At 40.8% G+C, this 24,684-nt stretch overlaps 1 protein-coding gene across 2 annotated transcripts in view; it reads right to left on the minus strand.

The window, feature by feature from the left end:
- Window positions 1–24,337, minus strand: part of WASF2 (WASP family member 2) — a 76,016-nt gene extending 51,679 nt beyond the window's left edge. The window contains exon 1 of one of the 2 annotated variants that reach the window (XM_075995557.1): window positions 24,070–24,337. The gene's annotated coding sequence lies outside the window, so the exon portion shown is untranslated. The remainder of the gene's footprint in view (window positions 1–24,069) is intronic. The other variant, XM_012750617.2, reaches the window with a different exon arrangement.
- Between the last annotated feature and the right edge of the window lie 347 nt (window positions 24,338–24,684).

The following is a 24,684-nucleotide window of genomic DNA, read 5'->3' on the forward strand; positions in this document are numbered from 1 at the left end:
TAGAGTAGAACAGAATGGAGCTGGGGGCCAGCAATGGTAGCTTATACCTGTAATCCTAGTACTCTGGGAGGCCAAGGCAAGAGGATTGTTTGAGGTCAGGAGTTCGAGACCAGCTTGAGCAAGAGCAAGACCTCGTGTTTACTAAAAATAGAAAAAATTAGCCAGGCATGGTGGCACAAGCTTGTAGTCCCAGCCACTTAGGAGGCTGAGGCAGGAGGATCGCTTGAGCCTAGGAGTTTGAGGTTGCTGTGAGTTATGATGCCACCACTCCACCATAGCCAGGGTGACAGAGTGAGACTGTCTCTGAAAAAAAAAAAAGAATAGAGTTTGGGAGGGAGATTGGAAGAAGGGTTGGGAGAATGGTGGGGCCAATGTTTATCATGTTGGCAGACCTATACCAGCCCTGAATAGTGCTGAATAAATGAGTGACTGAGTGAATAAATAAATAGAAATATGTGAATCAGGACAAAGAGCAGCAAATCTGGGGATCTGGGGGATAGAGGAGTGGGGTGAGCAGGACATAAGCTTAGCTGTCTCGCTTCAATCTAAGAGGAAGCCAAGGTCCTAAAGGACCAAATGCTGCCCAAAAGTGGTAAGTGTCTTTCTTGAAAATGCACTTCTCTAAAGCAAAGGTTCCATCATTACACTTGATCTTAGCCAAAAGGCTGAGAAGCGATAAAGTTTCCATCATTAAAACCTATATAAAAGGTAGAAAATCCACCCTTAAAACCTGTAAAGGAGGAGATAAGCTGTAACAATCTGACCACAGGTTCCCAAAAGCAGGCATCCCATGAAAAGCTGCTGGTACAGACAGGATATCAATGGAGTAGTACAATAGGAATTCTGGAACCAGAGCTCAGAGGCAGAAATATAGATGTGGGAGTTACAGTATGGAGCTTGTAATTAAAGACACAAGAGTTGGTCGGGCACAGTGGCTCACGCCTGTAATCCTAGCACTCTGGGAGGCTGAGGCGGGCGGATTGCTCAAGGTCAGGAGTTCAAAACCAGCCTGAGCAAGAGCGAGACCCTGTCTCTACTATAAATAGAAAGAAATTAATTGGCCAACTAATATATAGAGAAAAAAAAAATTAGCCGGGCATGGTGGCACATGCCTGTAGTCCCAGCTACCCGGGAGGCTGAGACAGGAGGATTGCTTGAGCCCAGCAGTTTGAGGTTGCTGTGAGCTAGCCTGACGCCATGGCACTCACTCTAGCCTGGGCAACAAAGTGAGACTCTGTCTCAAAAAAAAGAAGAGTAGATGATCTCTCAATACAAAAGCATAAAAAGAGAAGCAAGGTCAGAGGACAATTTAGAGACTGACAAAGAAGGATCACAAAGGCAGAAGAACAAGAACAAATGCTGTGTCATAAAAATAAGAGAAGAGTTTCTAGAAGGAAGCCATGTTTAGTCCTTGTCTTCTTCCTTGACCCACATCAATCAACAAGTCTTATCAGCTCTACCTCCAAAATATATATTAAATACATTCACTTCTCTCCATCACTTTTGCCACCAATCTAGTTCTATCATTACCTAGATCTCTGCAATAGCCTTCTGTTACCCATCTAAATCAAGTCCTGCCCCCCAATAATCCAGTTTCTTTGCAGCAATTGAATTAATCTTTTAAAAATGGAAATGGAGGCTGGGCATGGTGGCTCACGCCTGTAATCCTAGCACTCTAGGAGGCCGAGGAGGGTGGATTGCTTGAGGTCAGGAGTTCAAAACTAGCCTGAGCAAGACCCCGTCCCTACTATAAATAGAAAGAAATTAATTGACCAACTAAAAATATACAATCAAAAAATTAGCCAGGCATGGTGGTGCATGCCTGTAGTCTCAGCTACTCGGGAGGCTGAGGCAGTAGGATCACTTGAGCCCAGGAGATTGAGGTTGCTGTGAACTAGGCCGATGCCACGGCACTCATGCTAGCCTGGGCAACAAAGTGAGACTCTGTCTCAAAATAAATAAATAAATAAAAATGGAAATGGAAAAGAAAAAGGAAATCATATCATATCCCACCCACTCCCCATTCAGTGCCCCCCCCCCATTTAAAATCTTTAAGTGACTGGATATTTAAAGATATTAGGGCATGACACTGCTAATATAATTACATTCCAATTGGGAATATTTGTCTTTCAGAGATATAAACTGGATAAATATCCAGTTTACAGATGAAATGAAGTCTGTGATATTTTTCAAAATAATAAGGGCAAACATTTCTTTTCTTTTTTTTTTTTTTGAGACAAAGTCTCACTTTGTTGCCCAGGCTAGAGTGAGTGCCGTGGCGTCAGCCTAGCTCACAGTAACTTCAAATTCCTGGGCTCAAGCAATCCTCCTGCCTCAGCCTCCCGAGTAGCTAGGACTACAGGCATATTCCACCATGCCTGGCTAATTTTTTCTATATATATTAGTTGGCTAATTAATTTCTTTCTATTTATAGTAGAGACTGTGTCTCGCTCTTGCTTAGGCTGTTTTCAAACTCCTGACCTTGAGCAATCCTCCCGCCTTGGCCTCCCAGAGTGGTAGGATTATAGGCATGAGCCACCAAGCCCGGCCAACGGCAAACATTTCTCAACTCAATCTATGAGGCCAGTATTACTTTTATATCAAAACTAGGCAAAGACATCATAAGAAAAGAAAACCATGGGCCAATATTCCCTACAAATAGAGATGCAAAAAATCTCAACAAATTCTAGCAAAATGAATTCAGCAACATACAAAAAAGATTATACACCATGACCATTTATCCTAGGAATGTAAAGTTGGTTCACCATATGAAAATCAATCAATATAATATACACATTTATGAGACAGGGACAAAAACCAAACAATCATTTCAACAGATGCAGAAAAAAACATATGACAAAATCCAACACCCTTTCATAATAAAAACACTCAAATAACTAGGAATAAAAGGGAAATTTCTCAACATGACAAACAGCATCTACAAGAAAAACCAGAGCTAACATCATACTTAACAGTGAGAGACTTTCCCCCTAAGATCAGGAACAAGAATAGAGATCCTCTCTCAACAATTCTATTCAACTTTGTACTACTGGCCATGGCAATTAGGCAAAGGAAAAAAAGGCATTTAGACCAGTAAGGAAGATGTAAAACTATCTCTGTTTGCATATGAAATGATCTTGAATATAGAAAATGCTGAGGAATCCACAAAAGAAACTATTAGAGCCAAGGTGGCAAGATATAAGATTAATATACAAAACCCAATTATATTCCTATATACTAGCAACAAAGAATCCAAAAATGAAATGAAGAAAATAATTTCATTTACAATAGCATTAAAAAGAATACTCAGGAATAAATTTAACAAAAGGAGTGTAAGACTTGTACACTGAAAACTATAAAACATATAAAAAATTAAAGAAGATCTAAGTAAAAGACAAGAAGTCCCATATTGATGTATTAGAAATTATAATACTGTTAAAATGGCAATACTCTCCAAATTGATCTACAGATTCAATGAAATCCCTATCAAAACCCTAGCTGGATTTTTTGCAAAAATTGACGAGCTGAGCATAAAATTCATTTGGAAGTGCAAGGAACTCAGCATAGCCAAAACAATACTGAAAAAGAATATGGCTGAAGAATTCATACATTTTGACTTTAAAAAAAAAAAGAATGTAAAATATATATGTTAAAAATTAAGAAAAGAAAAAAAGAAGAGATATTTATTCTACAGCCATACCACCCTGAATGCACCCAATCTCATCTGATCTCAGAAACTAAGCAGGGTCAGGCCTGGTTAGTACTTGGATGGGAGGATAGATATTTTTGATCAATGGAATAGAATTGAAAGTCCCAAAATAAATCCAAACATTTATAGTAGAAGAATATTCTATGGGAAAAGAACTGTCCTTTCAACAAATGGCGCTGGGACAACTGGATACCCACATGCAAAAGGATAAAGTTGGACCTCCACCTTATACCATATACAAAAATTAACTCAAAATGGATCAAATGACTAAATACAAGATCTAAAAGTATAAAACTTTTGGAGGAAAACACAGGTGTAAATCTTCATGGTCTTAAATTACACAATAGTTTCTGAGATAAGACACCTAAAGCACAAGCAAAGAAAAAATTGATAAACTGGACTTCAAAATTAAAAAATGTTATGCTTTCCAGGGCATGATCATGAAAGTGAAAAGACAACCCACAAAATGGGAAAAAATATTTGCAAATCACATATCTGATAAGAAAACTGCATCCAGTATATATATAAAGAACTACAGGTCAGACGTGGTACTAATAGTTCATGCCTATAATCCCAGTACCTTGGGAGGCTGAGGTGAGAGGAACCTTGAGGCCAGGAGCTCAAGATCAGCCTGAGAGGCCAGGCCCCGTGGCTCACGCCTGTAATCCTAGCACTCTGGGAGGCCGAGGTGGGCAGATTGCTTGAGGTCAGGAGTTCGAAACCAGCCTGAGCAAGAGCGAGACTCTGTCTCTACTATAAACAGAAAGAAATTAATTGGCCAACTAATATATATATATAAAAAATTAGCCAGGCATAGTGGCACATGCCTGTAGTCCCAGCTACTCAGGAGGCTGAGGCAGGAGGATCACTTGAGCCCAGGAATTTGAGGTTGCTGTGAGCTAGGCTGACACCACAGCACTCACTCTAGCCTGGGCAACAAAGTGAGACACTGTCTCAAAAAAAAAAAACAAAAAACAAAAAAACCAGGTGAGATGCCGGGCATGGTGGCTCATGCCTGTAATGCTAGCACTGTGGGAGGCCAAGGCAGGAGGATCGCTCAAGGTCAGGAGTTTGAAACCACCCTGAGCAAGAGCGAGACCCCGTCTCTACTAAAAATAAAAAGAAATTAATCGGCCAACTAAAAATATATAGAAAAAATTAGCCGGGCATGGTGGCGCATGCCTGTAGTCCCAGCCACTCGGGAGGCTGAGGCAGAAGGATCGCTTTAGCCTACGAGTTTGAGGTTGCTGTGAGCTAGACTGATGCCATGGCACTCTAGCCCAGGCAACAGAGTAAGACTCTGTCTCAAAAAAAAAAAAAAAAGAAGTACTGGCAAAGATGTGGGGAAAGTTGAACCCTCACACACTGCTGGTAAGAACATAAAGTGGTGCCGTCACTTTGGAAAACAGCCTGTCATTTCTTCAAACATAGAGTTATCAGATGACCCAGCAATTCCACTCACAGGCATATATACCAAGAGAAATGAAAACTTGTCCACACAAAAAATCTGTACATGAATATTCACAGCACCTTTACCCATAATAGCCAAAAAGCAAAAACAACCCAAATGTCTACCAACTAATGAATGGATAAAGAAAGGTAGTATTTCATACAGTAGAATATTATTCTGTCATAAAAAGGAATGAAGTACTAATACATGCCACGTGGATAAACCTTTGAAAACATTATGCTAAATGAAAGAAGTTTGTCGCAAAAGACCACATAAGATTCCATTTAAATGAAATCTCAAGAATGAGCAAATCCATAAAGAGAGAAAGTAGATTAGCAACTGCCTAGGTATGGGGGGAGGGAGGAATGGGGAATGACTATTAATAGGTATAAGGTTTCCTTTTGGGGTGATGAAAAATGTTCTGGAATTAGATATTGGTGATGGTTGCACAACCTTGTGAATATACTAAACTGTACACTTTAAATGGGTGAATTGTTAGGTATATAAATTGTATCTCATTTTTTAAAATTAAAAGTCCATACAATGACATACACAAATGTTCACAGCACCCTTATTTGTAATAGTCAAAAAATGAAAACAGCTCAAATGTGCATCAACAGGTGAATGGCTAAACAAATTAGTACATTCATATAATAAATTATTATTTGACAATATAAAAGACTGAACTATTGATATGGATGAATTTCAAAATAATTATCCAGAATGAAAAAAACTAGACACCCACCCTCAAATGAGTACATATTGTATGATTCCATTTATATAAAATTCTGGAAGATGAGACCTACTTTACAGTGAAAGAACGCAGATCAGTGGTTGCCTGTGGACTGAGGGGTGGGGCAGAGGGGTGGGTGGGAGTGACTAAAAGGGGGCAGGAGGAAATGATTAGAGGTAATAGATATGTTCATTATCTTGACTATAGTGGTGGTTTCATTGGTATACACATATGTCACAACTTATTACATTTTAAATATGTATAGTTTATTGTATGACAATAATACCTTTTTGTTTTTGTTTTTTTTTGAGACAGAGTCTCTCCCTGTTGCCCAGGCTAGAGTGCCGTGGCGTCAGCCTAGCTCACAGCAACCTCAAACTCCTGGGCTCAAACGATCCTCCTGCCTCAGCCTCACGAGTAGCTGGGACTACAGGCATGCGGCACCATGCCTGCCTAATTTTTTCTATATATCTTTAGTTGGCCAATTAATTTCTTTCTATTTTTAGTAGAAACCAGGTCTCACTCTTGCTCAGGCTGGTTTCGAACTCTTGACCTTGAGGATCCCCCCAACTTAGCCTCCCAGAGTGCTAGGATTACAGACGTGAGCCACTACACCCAGCCTTGACAACAATACCTTAATAAAGTTGTTGTAAAAATAAAATAAAAGCACTGTTGGCTGGATGCAGTGGCTCACACTTGTAATCCTAACAATTTGGGAGGCTGAGGTGGGAGGATTGCTAGGGGCCAGGAATTCCAGACCAACCTGGACAATAGAGTAAGACCCTATCTCCATAAAAAATTTAAAAATTAGCTGGGTGTGGTGGCATGCACCTGTAGTCCCAGCTACTTGGGAGGCTGAGGCAGGAGGATCACTTGAGCTATGATCGTGCCACTACACTCCAGCCTGGGTGACAAAGAAAGACCCTGTCTCTAAAATAGTAAGTTAATTAATAAAAAGCACCATTAATTCTAGTATTTAAACTGCTAGAGTTCTATAGCCACAAAATAATTTTAAATAAATGTTACATTTTTAATTACTAAAAAATGATAATACAGGTGGAGAGAGAATTAGAAAAAACAACACAGTAAGTCCTTACTTAACATTGTCCATAGTTCTTGGAAATGGCAACTTTAAGCAAATGGGCATACATCAAAACCAATTTTACCACTGGTTAATTGATATAAGCAAAAGAGTTAAGTTCCTACCATATTTCTCATCACAAAAACATCACCAAACTTCTAAATAAAGACCAAAACACTTCTAATATTAAATATTAAAATAAATGTGAGCTATAAAATATTTAAGAAAAATTAATAAAAACAAGATAATTATTTACCCAATTATTCTAGTTCAGGGTTGCAGAGGCGGGAGCCTCTCCTAGCAGCTCAGGGCACCAGGAAGAAACCCACACCCTTGAGAGGACACCATCCCATTGCAGGGCACACTCACATGCACACTCACATTGGAACCAATTAGACATGCCAATTCACCAAACATGCACAGCTTCAGATGTGGGAGGACACCAGAGTGCCACACAGACATGGGGAGAACATGCCAACTCCACATAGGCAGTGGCCCTGGCCAGGAATAGATTTTTTTTTTTTCCATCAAAGTTATAATGAAACCTCACTGAACAAAACAAGCTTATTCGAGGACCTGCCGTAGTTGGCCATGAGTTGACAATTATTGACGTAAGGGGACAGATACATAGGCGTTCGTGGTATCATTCTCTTTACTTTTTTATATACTTGAAACTTTGCATTAAAAAGCTTTTATATCAGACAGAAGGAGAATGGGGGCAAATTACAAAAAAAGATAAAAGAAAAAAAGCTTTTATAAAACTCTTCAAGCTGGGCATGGTGGCTCTTGCCTGTAATCCTAGCATTTAGGGAGGTCAAGGTGGGAGGATCACTTGAGGCCAGAAGATCAGCCCAGCCTGGGCAACATGGCAAGACCCTGGCTCTACCAAAAAAAGAAAAGAAAAGAAAAATTAGCTGGGTGTGGTGGTGAGCGCCTGTAGTCCCAACTACTCTGGGAGGTGGAGGCAGGAAAATCCCTTCCTTTTTTTTTTGGAGACAGAGTCTTGCTCTGTCGCCAGGTCTAGAGTGCCATGGCAACACTGTAGCTCACAGCAACCTCAAACTCCTAGGCTCAAACAATCCTTTTGTCTCAGCCTCTCGAGTAGCTGGGACTATAGGCAGGTGCCACCATGCCCAGCTAATTTTTTCTATATATTGTCAGTTGTTCAGCTAATTTCTTTCTATTTTTAGTAGAGATGGGGGTCTCACTCTTGCTCAGGCTGGTCTTGAACTCCTGACCTTGAGCAATCCTCCCACCTCAGCCTCCCAGAGTGCTAGGATTACAGGTGTGAGCCACCACGCCCAGCTGAGAATCCTTTGAGCCCAGGAGTTTGAGGTTGCTGTGAGCTAGGCTGACACCACTGCACTCTAACCCTGAAAAGAGTGAGACTCCATCTAAAAAAACAAAACCAAAAATCCTCTTCAAGCATCTCAATTTAAAAACAAAACACTTTTTCAAGCTTCCCATTTTATTATACTTAAAAATAAAACTCCTTATCAGTCCTACAAAACTTTGAAGTATCTGGCTCCTACCTACCTCTCCAATCATATATATCATGCTACCATTGTTCACTAGTCTATTGTCATAGTGGACTTCCATCATTCTTGGTATATACTAAAGATTTTCCTGACCCAGGGCCTTTGCCCTTACAGTTCCTTCTACCTGGAACTCTCTTCCCACATCTCTTCATTTGGCTGGTTCATTTTCATCCTTCAGTTCCCGAACGTCACCTTCCAAGTCTTCCCTGTCCTTCCTCATCAAAATTCCTCCATTACTCTGTATGATAGCACCCTATTTTATTCTCTTCCTAACACATCACAATCTTTAAACGTTTTATTTATATGTTTATTGTCTATCCAAGCCTTCCCAAATTGCATAAGAGCAGGGACCTTGTTTCTCATGATCAGTGAGATGCATCCCAGCTGGGCACAGTGGCTCACACCTGTGATCTTAGCACCCTGGGAGGCCAGAGGTGGGAAGATCGCTTGAGCTCAGGAGTTTGGAGACGAGTCTGGGGAAGAGTGAGACCCTGTCTCAACTAAAAACAGAAAAATTAGCTGGGCATGGTGGTGTGCACCTGTACTACCCAGCTACGTGGGAGGTTGAAGCAGGAAGATCCCTGAGTCCAGGAGTTTGAGGTTACAGTGAGCTATGATGACGCCATTGCATTCTACCCAGGTCAACAGAATGAGACTCTGTCTCAAAAAAAAAAGAAAAAAAAGAAAAAAAAAAAGATGTATCCTAGTACCTGGCACACTGTAGGCATTCAATAAAGCTGTTAAATGTTAAACTAATAACCCAATACTAGGCATTACCCTATTGCTGAGTGTTTAATATAACAAAGGCTTACAGAGAACCTACTATTTGCAAGGCTTCAGGTAACATACACATACACCTGAAGTGAGAGGATACATAGTATGGAAATTAAATGGACAGAATTAAAAACACACACAACTCTTTTCCAGAGGCTACTGAAAACAGCAAATAAACAGACTATGTATCCCCCAGAGAATTCACTTAGAAACAAAAATAAGAGAGTTGTGATATAGGCCCTCCTCTAAAGATGTATAAACAAAGGGTCCTTTAGGAATCAAGGATGAAACCTATCACAATTAACACAGTTATTATTTTGAGAAATTATCTAGGAAAAAAACTACTGAAATCTTCCCAGTTTGCAGATGACTCTACACAAAGAAGATGACTCTATACAAAGAAGTACAATGGGTGCAAGGCTGTTATGTGTCCAGAAATGTGAAAAACAGCTTCTATGGAGACAAAAATAAGGTGATATAGTAATGGAAAAACAGTTCAAACTATAATTATCAGATGAGGAGCTCTAAAACTACCTGTTACAACACAGGAAAGGGGTTTCGAAGTCCCTGGACTGCATCCTGAATACAGCTTGAAAAAGGCAACAAAATGCTGGCTGTTATTATGAAAGCTTTGGAAACACAGAACACATTATCCTATCTCTGTACAAACCAAACTGTATCTGTACCTAGAATAGAATGTGCAGTTGTGGTCATTATAGCACACACACACAAAAAAGGTAAAATAGAGACCTAGAGAGGTACCTGAAAAGACCTGAGGACAGAGGGGCTTCTGTGTAAATACTGATTTTTTTTACAAATGTGAATATATGTAGATATATAAAGGACACTTTAATGTGAAACAAAGAGGATATGAAATGGTAAATACAGAGACTTCTGTACTAAATCTTAGAAGTTACAAAGCAGTTAAAAGTCTAAAGAAACAAGCCTGAGCAAGGGCGAGACCCCGTCTCTACTATAAATAGAAATTAATTGGCCAACTAATATATATAGAAAAAATTAGCCGGGCATGGTGGTGCATGCCTGTAGTCCCAGCTACTTGGGAGGCTGAGGCAGGAGGATCGCTTGAGCCCAGGAGTTTGAGGTTGCTGTGAGCTAGGCTGCCGCCACGGCACTCACTCTAGCCTGGGCAACAAAGTGAGACTCTGTCTCAAAAAAAAAAAAAAGTCTAAAGAAACAGCTAGGCACAGTGGTGCAGGCCTATAGTCCCAGTTTCCCAGTTACTCGGGAGGCTGAGGTGGGAGGATCACTTGAGCCCAGGAGTTCCAGACCAGCCTGAGCAATATAGCAAGACCCCACCTCTACAAAAACTACAAAAGTTAGGTGGGCATGGTGGCATGTGCCTATAGTGCCTCCCAGCTACTTGGGAGACTGAGGCAGAAGGATCCCTTGAGCCCAGGAGTTTGAGGTCACAGTAAGCTATGATCACACCACGGAACTCCAGCTTCAGCAACAGAATGAGATCCTATCTCTAAATAAATAAATAAATTTTAAGCCAGGTTTTAAAATCATGAATGGGAAGAGGAGAAAATAAATAAAATAAAATAAAATAAAATAAAAGAGATGAGTTTTACATGCCAGTCCCAGTAGGTCTAGCTGCGTGACCATAGGCCAGCTACTTAATTTCTTTGAGCCTCCCTTATCTGCAAATTACAACTAATCTGAAGGACTGCTGTGAGGATGAACAGTGCCTGGCACATAGTATATATTCACCACACAGTAGCCATTGCCTTTATTAAAGCCAACAAAAAGTACTAGTTTACTAGCCAATCTAGTAGATGAAGTGTTAATAATATAGTATAAAACTCATCACTCAGATGGGGAGTATAAAATGTAAGAAAAAATAATATAGATAAATTCATAGGTAACATTTCCATAAGAAACTCCTAAGAAGCCAGGCAAGGTGGCTCACATCTATAATCCGAGCGCTTTGGGAGACGGAGACGAGAGGACCAGTGGAGGCCAGGAATTCAAGACCAGCCTGGGCAACAGAAAGAGACCCTATATCTATAAAAAAAAATTTAAAAATTAGTCAGGCATGTCAGTACAGACCTATAGTCCTAGCTACCTGGAAGGCTAAGGCAGGAATTCAAGGTTATAATGAGCTATGATTGTGCCACTGCACTCTAGCCTGGGAGACAGATCAAGACCCTATCTCTAAAAAAAGAAAAGAAAAAGAAACTCCTAAGAGAAATGAATTTGGGGAAACATAGCCCTAAATTCTGAAGTTCACATTTTCATGCCTTCCGCACAAGCAGCTCCTTAGAGGGATAGAAGTACAATTCTGCCTTTTCACTAAGATGGCCTCAAAGGCAAAGTAGGAAGCTCCTGCCTTGCCAAAGCCAAAGCCAAAGCCAAGACTTTGAAGGCCAAGAAGGCAGGGTTCAAAGGCATCCACAGCCATACACACACACAAAAAAATCCACCTATCACCCACCTTCCAGTAGCCCAAATAACCATGTCTCTGGAGACAACTCAAATATTCTCAGAAAAGCACCCCAGGAGAAACAAGCTTGACCACTATGCCATCATTTGACCACTGAATGGGTCATGAAGAAGACAAAAAAACAACACACTTGTGTTCACTGTGGATGTCAAGGTCAACAAGCACCAGATCAAATAGGCTATGAAGAAGCTCTATGACACTCAAGTGGCCAAGGTCAACACCCTGATCAGGCTTGATGAAGAGAAGAAGTCATATGTTTGACTGGCTCCTGACTATTTCCACATTGCCAACATAATTAGGATCATCCAAACTGAGTTCAGCTGGCTAATTCTAAATACACATTTTTTTAAATACAAAATAAATATATACATTTTTTTCACCATTTAAAGAAGCAGAATTCAGCATTACATAGATGATGTTTCTAACCATATATGCTGTATCTTAGTTTATGATAAAAATTGTTAACATTTATTGAGCACTAGACTAAGGTAATATCATTTAGTCCTTCTAATACTCCTCTGAGATATGCTCTATATTTTGCAGTAAAATGAGAGAGGTAGCCATTTTACAGGCAAGAAAACTGAGGCTAAGAGAGGTTATGTCATTTGCCCAAGGCTACAGAGCTAGCATAAGTAGAAGAGCCTACATTTCAACTCCCATGGACTGACTCTAGAATTTATACTCGTAACAATGGAGCAATACTGCCTCCTATTCTCTGCGAAATGTTGGATAACAGGTATGCAAAAATGAGAATGATGAAGGAGTGTATAGTAAGTGTTCCAAAAAAATTTTTTTGGAGACAGAGTCTGTGTTGCCCGGGCTAGAGTACCGTGGCGTCAGCTGAGCTCACAGCAACCTCAAACTCCTGGGCTCAAGCGATCCTTCTGCCTCAGTTTCCCCAGTAGCTGGCACTACAGGCATGTGCCACCATACCCTACTAATTTTTTCTATATATTTTAGTTGGCCAATTAATTTCTTTCCATTTTTTAGTAGAGACGGGGTCTCGCTCTTGCTCAGGCTGGTTTCAAATTCCTGACCTTCAGCAATCCTCCTGCCTTGGCCTCCCGGAATGCTAGGATTACAGGCGTGAGCCACTGCGCCCGGCCTAGTGTTCCAAAATTTTGCCTAATGAAGCCAACCCTGCCAAATTTACCCACAGCTAGATAGTCAGATTTAGGGTGGCCCCAAACACAAGCACTGAAATAATAAAAACTGATTAATGAGGGTGTGACAAACCTAACATAAAAAGGGAAGCCCAAACACCCTTAAACTATGGTCTTTGTTGTGGTCAACAAAATGCAGAGAAAGAGGAAAATGTGTCAAAATGCTAACTGGTGAGATGACAGGTAATACTTACTTTCTGCTTCATATTATCCAAACTGGGCCTTTTTATTTATTTATTTACTTTACAAAGAACACTCACTATTTTCATAATTGGAAAAAGGCAAAAACAAAAAACTTTCACTCTTTATTGACTTCTGATTGTGTAATTTGTTGCAATGAGCATGTATTACTTCTGTAATTTCAGAGAGATTTTTTAAACAAATAAATCTAGTATATTAGAAATGGGAAGTAAATTTCATGCAAATAGCAAAGCAAAAAAAATGGTTATGATATAAGAATAAGCAAATTAGGAGCTGCTAATCTGTTGGAAAGAGCTATAGATACACCCAAAAGACTTGGGTTCATACTGATACACCAACATGGATGAATCTCAAAAACTTTATGTTTAGGCCGGGCGCTGTGGCTCACGCCTGTAATCCTAGCTCTTGGGAGGCCGAGGCGGGCGGATTGCTCAAGGTCAGGAGTTCAAAACCAGCCTGAGCGAGACCCCGTCTCTACTATAAATAGAAAGAAATTAATTGGCCAACTGATATATATATAAAAAAAATTAGCCGGGCATGGTGGCGCATGCCTGTAGTCCCAGCTACCCGGGAGGCTGAGGCAGAAGGATCACTCGAGCCCAGGAGTTTGAGGTTGCTGTGAGCTAGGCTGACGCCACGGCACTCACTCTAGCCCGGGCAACAAAGTGAGACTCTGTCTCAAAAAAAAAAAAAAAAAAAAAACTTTATGTTTAACAAAAAAAGTCAGACACAAGAATATATACTGTATAATTCAAGAATAGCCGAATTAAAATGTGGGAATAGAAATCAGAACAGTGGTCACCTATAAAACGATGGGGAATGATTAGAAGGAGGAACTGAAGGAGGGATCCTTGGATGGTTATGGAAATGTTCTATTTCTTGATGGGGGTATTAGCTATACAGGTGTTTACAACTGTTAAAACTCATCTATTACATATTTGCATCTCACTGTATATGAATTTTACCTTTAAAAATATTATTAGAGGCCGGGCGCTGTGGCTCACACCTGTAATCCTAGCTCTTGGGAGGCCGAGGCGGGCGGATTGCTCAAGGTCAGGAGTTCAAAACCAGCCTGAGCAAGAGCGAGACCCCGTCTCTACTATAAATAGAAATAAATTAATTGGCCAACTGATATATATATATAAAAATTAGCCGGGCATGGTGGCGCATGCCTGTAGTCCCAGCTACTCGGGAGGCTGAGGCAGAAGGATCGCTCAAGCCCAGGAGATTGAGGTTGCTGTGAGCTAGGCTGACGCCACGGCACTCACTCTAGCCTGGACAACAAAGTGAGACTCTGTCTCAAAAAAAAAAAATATATATATATATTATTAGAAAAAAAAGACAAGTTTCAATCTAAAACCTGCCATTAACTAGTTAATGACTTGGAGGAAGTTACTTAATCTCTCTGAACTGGTTTACTTTATGTATAAAATATAGCTACTAACATGATATATTTTATCTCAAGTGCTAGGAACTGACTATAGTAGTATATATATCAAAAAGGAGCACTGTGCTTTTGCAAATTATCACCCACTGAATGCTGAAGGAGTTTTATTTTGTTTTGGGACAGGGTCTCACTCTGTTGCCTGGACTAGAGTGCCATGGCATCATAGCTCACTGCAACCTCAAACTCCTGAGCTCAAGCGATCCTCCTATCTCAGCCTCCTGAGTAGCTGGGACTACAGACATGCATCACCATGCCGGGCTGATTTTTCTATTTTTCTGTAGAGACAGGGTCTTGTTCTGTTACTCAGGCTGGTGAAGGAGTTTTAAAAGTAAAGAAAGGGCTGGGCACGGTGGCTCACGCCTGTAACCCTAGCACTCTGGGAGGCCGAGGTGAGCGGATTGCTCGAGGTCAGGAGTTCAAAACCACCCTGAGCGAGACCCCATCTCTACTAAAAATAGAAAGAAATTAATTGACCAACTAAAAATATATATACAAAAAATTAGCCGGGCATGGTGGTGCATGCCTGTAGTCCCAGCTACTCTCGAGGCTGAGGCAGTAGGATCGCTTGAGCCCAGGAGACTGAGGTTGCTGTGAGCTAGGCTGATGCCACGGCACTCACTCTAGCCTGGGCAATAAAGTGAAACTCTGTCTCAAAAAAATAAATAAATAGGCTGGGCGAGGTGGCTCACACCTGTAATCCTAGCACTCTGGGAGGCCGAGGCGGGAGGATTGCTCAAGGTCAGGATTTCAAAACCAGCCTGAGCAAGAGCGAGACCCCGTCTCTACTATAAATAGAAAGAAATTAATTGGCCAACTAATATATATAGAAAAAATTAGCCGGGCATGGTGGTGCGTTTCCGTAGTCCCAGTCACTCGGGAGGCTGAGGCAGGAGGATTGCTTGAGCCCAGGAGATTGAGGTTGCTGTGAGCTAGGCTGATGCCATGGCACTCACTCTAACCTGGGCAACAAAGTGAGACTCTGTCTCAAAAAAAAAAAAAAATAAAATAAAATAAAATAAAATAAAATAAAATAAAATAAAATAAAATAAAATAAAATAAAATAAAATAAAAGTAAAGAAAGGGGCCAGGTGTGGTGGCTCACGCTGAGGCAAGAGGATCACTCAAGGTCAGGAGTTAGAAACCAGCCTGAGCAAGAGTGAGACCCCCTCTCTACTAAAAATAGAAAGAAATTAATTGGCCAACTAAAAACTTTAGAAAAAAAAATTAACCGGGCATGGTGGTACATGCCTGTAGTCCCATTCACCTGGGAGGCTGAGGCAGGAGGATTGCCTTGAGCCCAGGAGTTTGAGGTTGCTGTGAGCTCGGCTGATGCCACGACACTCCAGCCCAGGGAAACAGAGTGAGACTCTGTCTCAAAAAAAAAAAAAAAAAAGAAAGGGGGAATGTTGGTCCTATACTTCTCATAATTCCACAGATGCCATTGGTATTGGGAATACTATTCTTTAAAGACTACCAATATCCTAAATAGGGACATTTACAGTTCCAAATTGTGAGTGAAAGGGAGTATCAATGAGATTAATGGGCATGACCCAAGACATTCATCTTGAGAAGTTAAAAAAAACTTCTCAAGACCCAATAAGAGAGAAAGCTTTTTAGACTGAGTACTTGCTAAAACAATGGCATAATGGGGAGGAGGGTAGAGTTTCAATTCCAGATACTTGACAGTAAATGAACTGCTGAATTGACTTTACTATGTCATTTACAAAGTTTAAATTTCAGGCTGGGTGCGGTGGCTCACACCTGTAATCCTAGCACTCTGGGAGGCCAGAGGCAGGATAGTTTGAGTTTAGGAGTTAGAGACCAGCCTGAGCAAGAGTGAGATCCCATCTCTACTAAATACAGAAAAATTAGCCGGGTGTGATGATACAAGTCTGTAGTCCCAGCTACTCAGGAGGCTGAGGCAGGAGGATTGCTTGAGCCCACGAGTTTGAGGTTGCTGTGGGCTAGGCTGACACCACAGCACTCGCCCGGCAACAGACTAAGACTCTGTCTCAAAAAACTAAAAAATAAAAAAATTAATTTCACAGGAGCCACATCATATATATATCTAAGTATGAATGTGAATACACACATCCATATATGCTCAAATTGGAACTGAGTTGAACCACTGCTTTTTCTCAAAAGGCCTTCTATATTCTAAAATTTAAAAAAAAAAATTTTTTTGTTCAACTGGAATTAATCTTACAACTAAGAGTATATCTCAGACTTCTCCATATTTTACCAGAAAAGAAAAACAAAGCTTGAAAAGAAACATCACAGTCAAAGTTTAACAGCCTCTCCCATCAATCTCAAATTGTTTATTTTTATTAGTCTGTGGAAATTATGAAGAAAAGCAAATTTTTCTGAGATACTTCTATATCTGAACATTATTTTCTCAGCAAGCATTCAACAATTCTTGTCTCTATTCTTCTCTTTTCTAATTCAATTCTGTTTGGTTTCTAAGTTAAGAAGTGTGTTTCATTTGCATAAATGGTAACTATTCTGAGATACTATTCATAACTATACATTTGAATTCTCTAAAGTACCATTCATAACTTCAAATGGAACAGGAAAAAAACACTCATTCAACTTCACCTTAGTGGTGACTAAGACATGAATGATTATAACATTATATTGTAGAGAGTTGGTCAAAAGAGAGTGAAGTCCCCAAATGTTACTACCACCTTGTCATTAATTTATGAATGCCCAGAAGAACCAAGGACCACTGCCTTGATCAGTCTACCAATAACAAAAAATATTGAGCTTGGAAAAGCATGACCAAGCTGGGCACAGTGGCACATGTGTACAGTCCCAGCAACTTGGGAAGCTAAGGCAGGAGAATCACTTGAGCCCAGGTTCAAGTCCACCCTAGACAACATAGCAAGACTTCATCTGTGAGAAAAGGCAAAAAGAAAAGCATGTTCATGCTAAACATATTTTTTTAGAGTTATAAAGTTTCTATGCAGGAACATCAAAATATAATATTTCTTAGGTATGAAGCTCAAAAATTAGCCAAGAAGAATCCTGACAAGACTAGCAAGTTCCTTATGAAAGCAATGCTGGTTATTCTTTAGGTGTTAAACTTTTTGGCTATGTAAAACTTTTTCAGGTTTTTTTTTAAGCGGAGCGCTTTTTTATTTTTTAATTATTATGGGCACATAATAGTTGCATATTTTCATAGCGCACACATGATACTCTGATACAAGTACATGAATTAATCAAATCAGGGTAATTGGGGTATCCAATTACCCCTTAGATCCATCATCTCAGGCATCTATCATTTCCTTGCATCAGGAACATTCTGATTCCACTCTTTTAGTTATTTTAAATTATACCCTAACTTATTGTTGATCACAGTCACTTTGTTGTGCTATAGCTATGAGCTTTTCTAAGAAACAGTCTTTCATGCAAGGTAGTAATATTCTAGTAGTTCTTTACTCCATCTAATCTTAATCAGTGGTAAAAATTGAATTTACATAGATCTGCATAAATAATTCAGCTATCTGTACTGCTCTAATATATTTAAACTGAATAAAATAAAATTTGAACAGAATAAAAATAATGGGGCTATTTTAAAGTTGTCACCTCCTGATTTCCCTCATTTGCCTTTCTTAACCAAAATCAGAGACAGGAACTCTGTAACCAGAAAGAAGGAATAAAAGGAGAGAATGCACCTAAGGACATATACACTCACTTTGCTCTATTGCTCTACTGCTCCTGCTCCTGTGGATACAGTAGTTCTCAAAAGAGGATACTTTTGTCCCCCAGGGTACATGTGACAATGTCTCTAGACATTTTTGATTGTCACACAGTGGGGCGGGGGATAGGGGGTTCTACTGGCATCTAGTGGGTAGACCAGGGATGCTGCTTAAACATTCCTGACCTGAACATAAAATGTAAGAGGAACACACAAGAATGAATCAAGAACAATACAGAAGCCATAATTTAAGCATTATTCACATCTATTAAGCCTATACTGTGGTATTGCACTGGTCATTCAAAAATGAATACTATAAGTCAGGTGCAGTGCTCCACCTGTGGTCCCAGCTCTTCAGGAGGCTGTGCAGGAGGATTGCTTGAGCCCAGGAGTTCAAGGCTGCAATGAGCTATGATCACATCTGTGAATAGCCACTGTACTCCTGCCTGGGCAACATAGTGAGACCCCAACCCTTAGGAAAAAAAAAGAACAATAAAGTCCTGACCTTAAGGAGCTCACAATCAGGTAGGAGAAAGAGTTTTGTAATTTGCCTGATATCAGATTTGACAATCTGACAAATGCTTTAACAAAAGGGGGAAAAAAAAAGAGTCACTCAACTTTTCCCAGGGAAAGCTTCATGGAACAAATGACCTGCCATGAAAGATGAGTAGGAAACATCTTGGATCTTATGTTAAAGCTCATACGTCTCTTCCCAAACAAGAAGCCATTCATTTCAACAGTCAAAGTAAAGTTACCGGCCGGGCGCGGTGGCTCACACCTGTAATCCTAGCACTCTGGGAGGCCGAGGTGGGTGGATTGCTCGAGGTCAGGAGTTCGAAACCAGCCTGAGCAAGAGCGAGACCCCATCTCTACTATAAATAGAAAGAAATTAATTGGCCAACTAATACATATAGAAAAAATTAGCCGGGCATGGTGGCGCATGCCTGTAGTCCCAGCTACTTGGGAGGCTGAGGCAGCAGGATTGCTTGAGCCCAGGAGTTTGAGGTTGCTGTGAGCTAGGCTGACGCCATGGCACTCATTCTAGCCTGGGCAACAAAGTGAGACTCTGTCTCAAAAAAAAAAAAAAAAAAAAAGTAAAGTTACGGAGTGTCAATTATGTTCCATGTGTTGTGCTGTGTCTTGGAGACCCAGTCAAATTACAACTTTTTATTTCTTCCTTTGGTACTACTGGTGCCCATCGATCCACCTCCCCCACCCAAATCCTCAAGAATTCTGCGTTTCCACCTATTCCCAATTTAGCAATTGCTGCCCTAATCAATCTTAGTAATAAGGCCACTACCCAAAGCGTAAACAAAAATTTCAGCTGTCTGTTGACACGGACTACCTACATCTAACCCTGCCTAGGTCATAAAATGAGGGTGGTAATTCTGACAGAGTAGTCAACGATAAACTTACTATGGGTACAGACCTGCTGTTAGGTATGTGTTGATACTTGAAAAGCTATTTTAAGTTCATGAAAAAATCTGGGTCCTCTTCCACCCTACCCAACTCATGTCAGTTGTAAGTGCTCAAAATACTTATTGAGCATTTATAATGTGCTTTACCAATGGTTCTCAACCCTGGCTGTATATTGACATCAGAGCTCCTAGGCCAGATATACACATTTTGAGGGTAAATTCTGATAAGTTTGAGGCCCAGGCCTTTAGGCATTATAGAATACAAAAGAAATGTAAGACACTGTACCTGTACTCAAGAATTTACCCACAGTCACAACAAAATAACTTGGAATAAGATGTCAGTCTACTAATTTGTAATCCTTTTCCAATATATTTTATTTCCTTTTTTTTTTTTTTTTAAGAGATGGGGTCTTGTGCTGTTGTGTTGGCCGGAAGTACATCGGTGTTGTCATAGCTCATTGCAGCCTCAAATCCCTGGGCTCAAGCGATCTTCCTTAGCCTCTTGAGTAGTTAGGACTATAGGCACTAACCAGGCCACTAACACCTGGCTTCCTTTTGCAATATTATCAGTGCTTATGAAATAAAAGAAATTGGGTAGTCTGGATAAAAATTGTTCCGAATTCCTAGTCCAATCACTGACTCCACCTGCAACTCCTGATACACTGTTTCACACCCCTTATATCTCCCAGACAGTGAAGGTACACCATTTTAAGGTACTATGGAGCCACCCTAAGTAGGAAAATGAATTGAAGCCCTCAAACCAGGTGGCTACATGGTTTCCTCAAGGACAGAATTCTTCATATCCATGCTGTCACAGGGCTTCTTCTAAAGAGAAAAAATAATTCTTCATCCTCCAACAATACCAATCTACCTCAAGTCTATAGTAGAGGTGTCTGAGAAAAGCTAAGTTAGCCTAAGTTTTAAAAAATATACTCACAGAGGACTTTGGCCATTTAAAGAAACCACCCAAATTCATGTGGTTGGTAAACACAAATTTCTCATATAGCATACACATAAAATAGAAATACTCTAAATATATTTTAGTAAACTCCTTACACCAAGATGTGCAAATTGTGGAAGCTTCATAAATTAAAAATAAATAAAAATTTGATCCAAATTCCATCCAACAGTTATTACCTCATACTAAAGACCATCCTGAAGAGAAAAATCAGCTTTAAAATCCTGCAAACATGAATCTACAGATTCTTACCTGATTAGTCTTTCTCTGAATTATACAGAAAAAAGGTACATTGCTTGAGGTCAGGAGTTCGAAACCAGCCTGAGCAAGAGCAAGACCCCGTCTCTACTATAAATAGAAAGGAATTAATTGGCCAACTAATATATATAGAAAAAATTAGCCGGGCATGGTGGCGCATGTCTGTAGTCCCAGCTACTCGGGAGGCTGAGGAAGGAGGATCGCTTGAGCCCAGGAGATTGAGGTTGCTGTGAGCTGGGCTGATGCCATCGCACTCACTCTAGCCTGGGCAACAAAGTGAGACTCTGTCTCAAAAAAAAAAAAAAAGAAAGAAAGAAAAAAGGTACAATTCTCTTAAATGCTATACAAAAACTGATGAGCAAAGACCCTACAAATTACTATTTAAAAAAGAAGTGGACAGTGTCATTCTAACATCTAAAACAGAGACCAGTGAAGATATAAAAAGATAAATTTTGATACTTAAGGGAAAATGCATATCAGGCATATTTTAATTAGAGTAAGAGTTTAACAGGGCAGAAACAAACAAAAAAAGCATCTTCTATGTAATACTGTTTTTAGGACTCATGACTTTGAAATTAACTTGGTTATACAATGTTTTTCCTTATAATTATTGTCATCATATAATTTTACGCAGAGGTCCACAATCCCTTCACTTCAATTCCAAAATCCAAAAGGCCTGTGAAAAACAAGTTTTTTGTTATTCATTTGGTAGCAAAACCAGACAAGAAATGGCATGAGGCTATTGATAGTACAGCATTTATTTATCCCAGTTAGTGTGAACATTGAGTTTACTACAGAAATAGTAATGCATTTGATTAAAAGGTGCTGGCCCAGACCTCTCTGGGGTGTTACATAATACGTAGCACATATACCACATTTCTTTTCTAAAATCCAAACAGCCAAAAATGTCTAAACTCAGAAACACATTGCCCTAAGAACTTTTTTTGGCCCTCAAATATTTTGAATACGGTACTATGGACTGGTATAATAATTAAGACTAAATCTTATTTCTTATACAGAAAATATTACTAATACTGAGAATGAATGTAGATCTTCACATGCAATAAATTCAATGTCTTAACAACTATCACATATACATAATCCTGGAAAATAAAGCATTAAAAATACTTTTAACAAATGTCAAAAACTAAAAACACCGTTTAGTGTTTTTCAAGTGATGGTGACATTTGCATCCTCCAATATCTAAATCAATCCTTAGGTTGAAATTCACTGATTTAAATCATAGTTAAAACATAGCCAAAGACTGAATGGTAATCATGTTGAGAAGAAGAATCATTCACTGATAAATAACTTACAAAAATGTCTGACTTTATAAAAAAATTATCTCAGAGGGTTTAAGATTTAAAATTATGTCATTCAAGAAGAAAATGTTGGACAAATTACAATTCACTTTTTCTATGAAAGCAGAGCCTTGGACATGGATAGAGACAGGAACAGCCCTTAAAGATATTTGAACAGGAAGAAGAGTTTCACAGTTCTCTCCTTCCTTCCTCCTTTAGTTGCTGCTTTTCTGGTTTTAGAATTTCAAACAAAGAAATACATATTGGCTCCACTACTAAGAAACGCCCTCTTTCTCAGCAACTTCCTCCTCCAATTTTCCTCCTTACCATAGCCATATGAGAACAATAACTAAGGCCGGTCCCGCTATTTTGATTAACCAAAAGCTCTGAGATTTGGAAAAATTAAGGGCTGCAATTTTTAGTACCTAACTACTGCCTACCCTAAATCCACAATCTTCACTCATCTGGAAGTAGATAACAGGGAGCACAAAGAAAGAGATATTAAGTTTCATCAGAGGTGGGCTATTGAACCTTTCACCCCAAGGAATCCAAAGAAATTTGAATGAACAAATGGGAAATTTCTCCCATCTCAAGAAAATGTGGCCTTCTTAGGTAGGAGAAAAAGCTGGCACCAACCTGAACCAAAAGTCAATACACCAATAGCTGATGAAATTTCTCCTATAGGCCAATGGACCAGGATTCAAATGGCCCTTTCTGAGGTTCTGACAGACTTCAGAGTGACTTCTACCAACTTAGAAATGGCCCTTTCCAACTCACAGACTGAACAAAGGGAACCATCCAGAGATCAAGACTGTCTCCTTGCCAGAAGTCAAATCAAATGTCTGGGGCCAGGCCCCATCCCCCATTTGTGACAAAGCAAACTTCCCTACTTTTAAGTGGGCAGTGACTTTCCCCCTTGCCTAGTGATTCTCAAAAGAAACAACTTAGTGTTGGTAAGGTCTGCACTTTACTGTGTGACCTTAGGCAAGTTACTTAACTCCTCTGAAACTTAGTTTCCGTATGTGTAAATTCTCAAGGGTGGCTGTAAAAATTAAATAAGAACATATACTTAAGCAAGGTTTGGCACTTAGTAGTAGGAGTGCCATAAATGTTCTTCTCCCTCTTCCTGCTAAACCTTCTGACTCTGGGCATAAACTCCAATCACAGCCCCAGGAGGCACCAAGGAGTATTTCCTCTTCTGACTCCACAGACAACTGTATAAAAACTTCCCCATCTCAGAGGCTCCAGGATTCCTGGGGTGTTATATGCAGATCCCATCTCACCCCATCATGGTTTGGGTAGCGCCCATGGCCTTCATGGGAGAGCCCCTTTAGCCAACTCTCCTTGCTCTGCAGGCCATTTTGTACATATACACACTCAGTGGCCTCCCTGCCGCTCCGCAACTTAGCCTCAACCAGCACCTCCATTACTTCACGGTCCAGAGATGGAAACTGAGGCTCAGGCTGGGGAAGAACTTGCCCAAGATCTCAGACAATAGCTGAGACCCAACTCATGTACAACTACCGACAAAGGCTTCGTTTTACCAAGAGGGAAACTAAGGCCCAGAGAGGGAAGTGACTTGCCCAAGATCACACAGCGAGTTAGTGGCAGAGGCAGGTCAGGTTGGGACACTTTCACAGCCTCACAGACTTGCCGGCCCCTCCAAGTCTCCGAACGGGGCTCCAGGTCACCCCCTCGAGGGGGTGGGGTGGACTAAGACGCCACCACGCGCTGACCACTCGCCTGGCCTCTGCAGGTCCACAGCAGGAGGCGCGGCACCCACTCCCCGGACCCTGCGCGGCTCGGGAGGGTCGGCCCATCTGGGGTCCCCCGCGCGCCTCACGGCGGGGGTCTGCCCAAGCGGACTTGTTGCTCACCTGGCCTCCCGCAGTCGCCCTCAGCGACAGGAAGGGTCGGCCGCCCGCCCAGTCTCTGCACGGGGTCTGCTCCCGCGGACCGCCTCGCGGGCTGCCACACGGCCGGACCCCCCTCAGCGCGCTACGCCCCCAGCCGCGCTCGCACGGCCTGAGTCCGCCATTACGCGATTCCCCGCCCTGGGTCGCAGCCACACCCCGCCAACGGCCCTGATTGGTTCCCTGCCCCACCCGCCTGGAGCTTCCGGGCATTCCATTGGCCTGAGTGCAATGCCAGTTAAATAGCTACGCAAAAGACGTACTCAAGAGTACTGTCCCAGGAGCTCCACCCGGGCGACTTCCGCAATGGGAGTAAACAGCGGGGGGCAAACCAAGTGAAGTGGGGATGGAGATTAAAGTAAATCAACTCCTAAATTCAGACTAGGAAAACCCCACCTAAGAAAGTGTAAAAACTTGTATGAAGTGTGTTGAAAGACGAATGCTTTTTGTTAGAGTTCAAAGAACTGGTATTTTTGGTGAAAGAAAGGGGACAAGCCCACAAACTTTCTGTAGACACCCCTCAAGTTGCAAGATAGTGTTGTCCCTTCACTCTGGTCTCAGTCCAGGCGGAAAGTAGGG

This window comes from Microcebus murinus, chromosome 2 (genome assembly GCF_040939455.1).
Source record: "Microcebus murinus isolate Inina chromosome 2, M.murinus_Inina_mat1.0, whole genome shotgun sequence".
NCBI lineage: Eukaryota > Metazoa > Chordata > Mammalia > Primates > Cheirogaleidae > Microcebus > Microcebus murinus.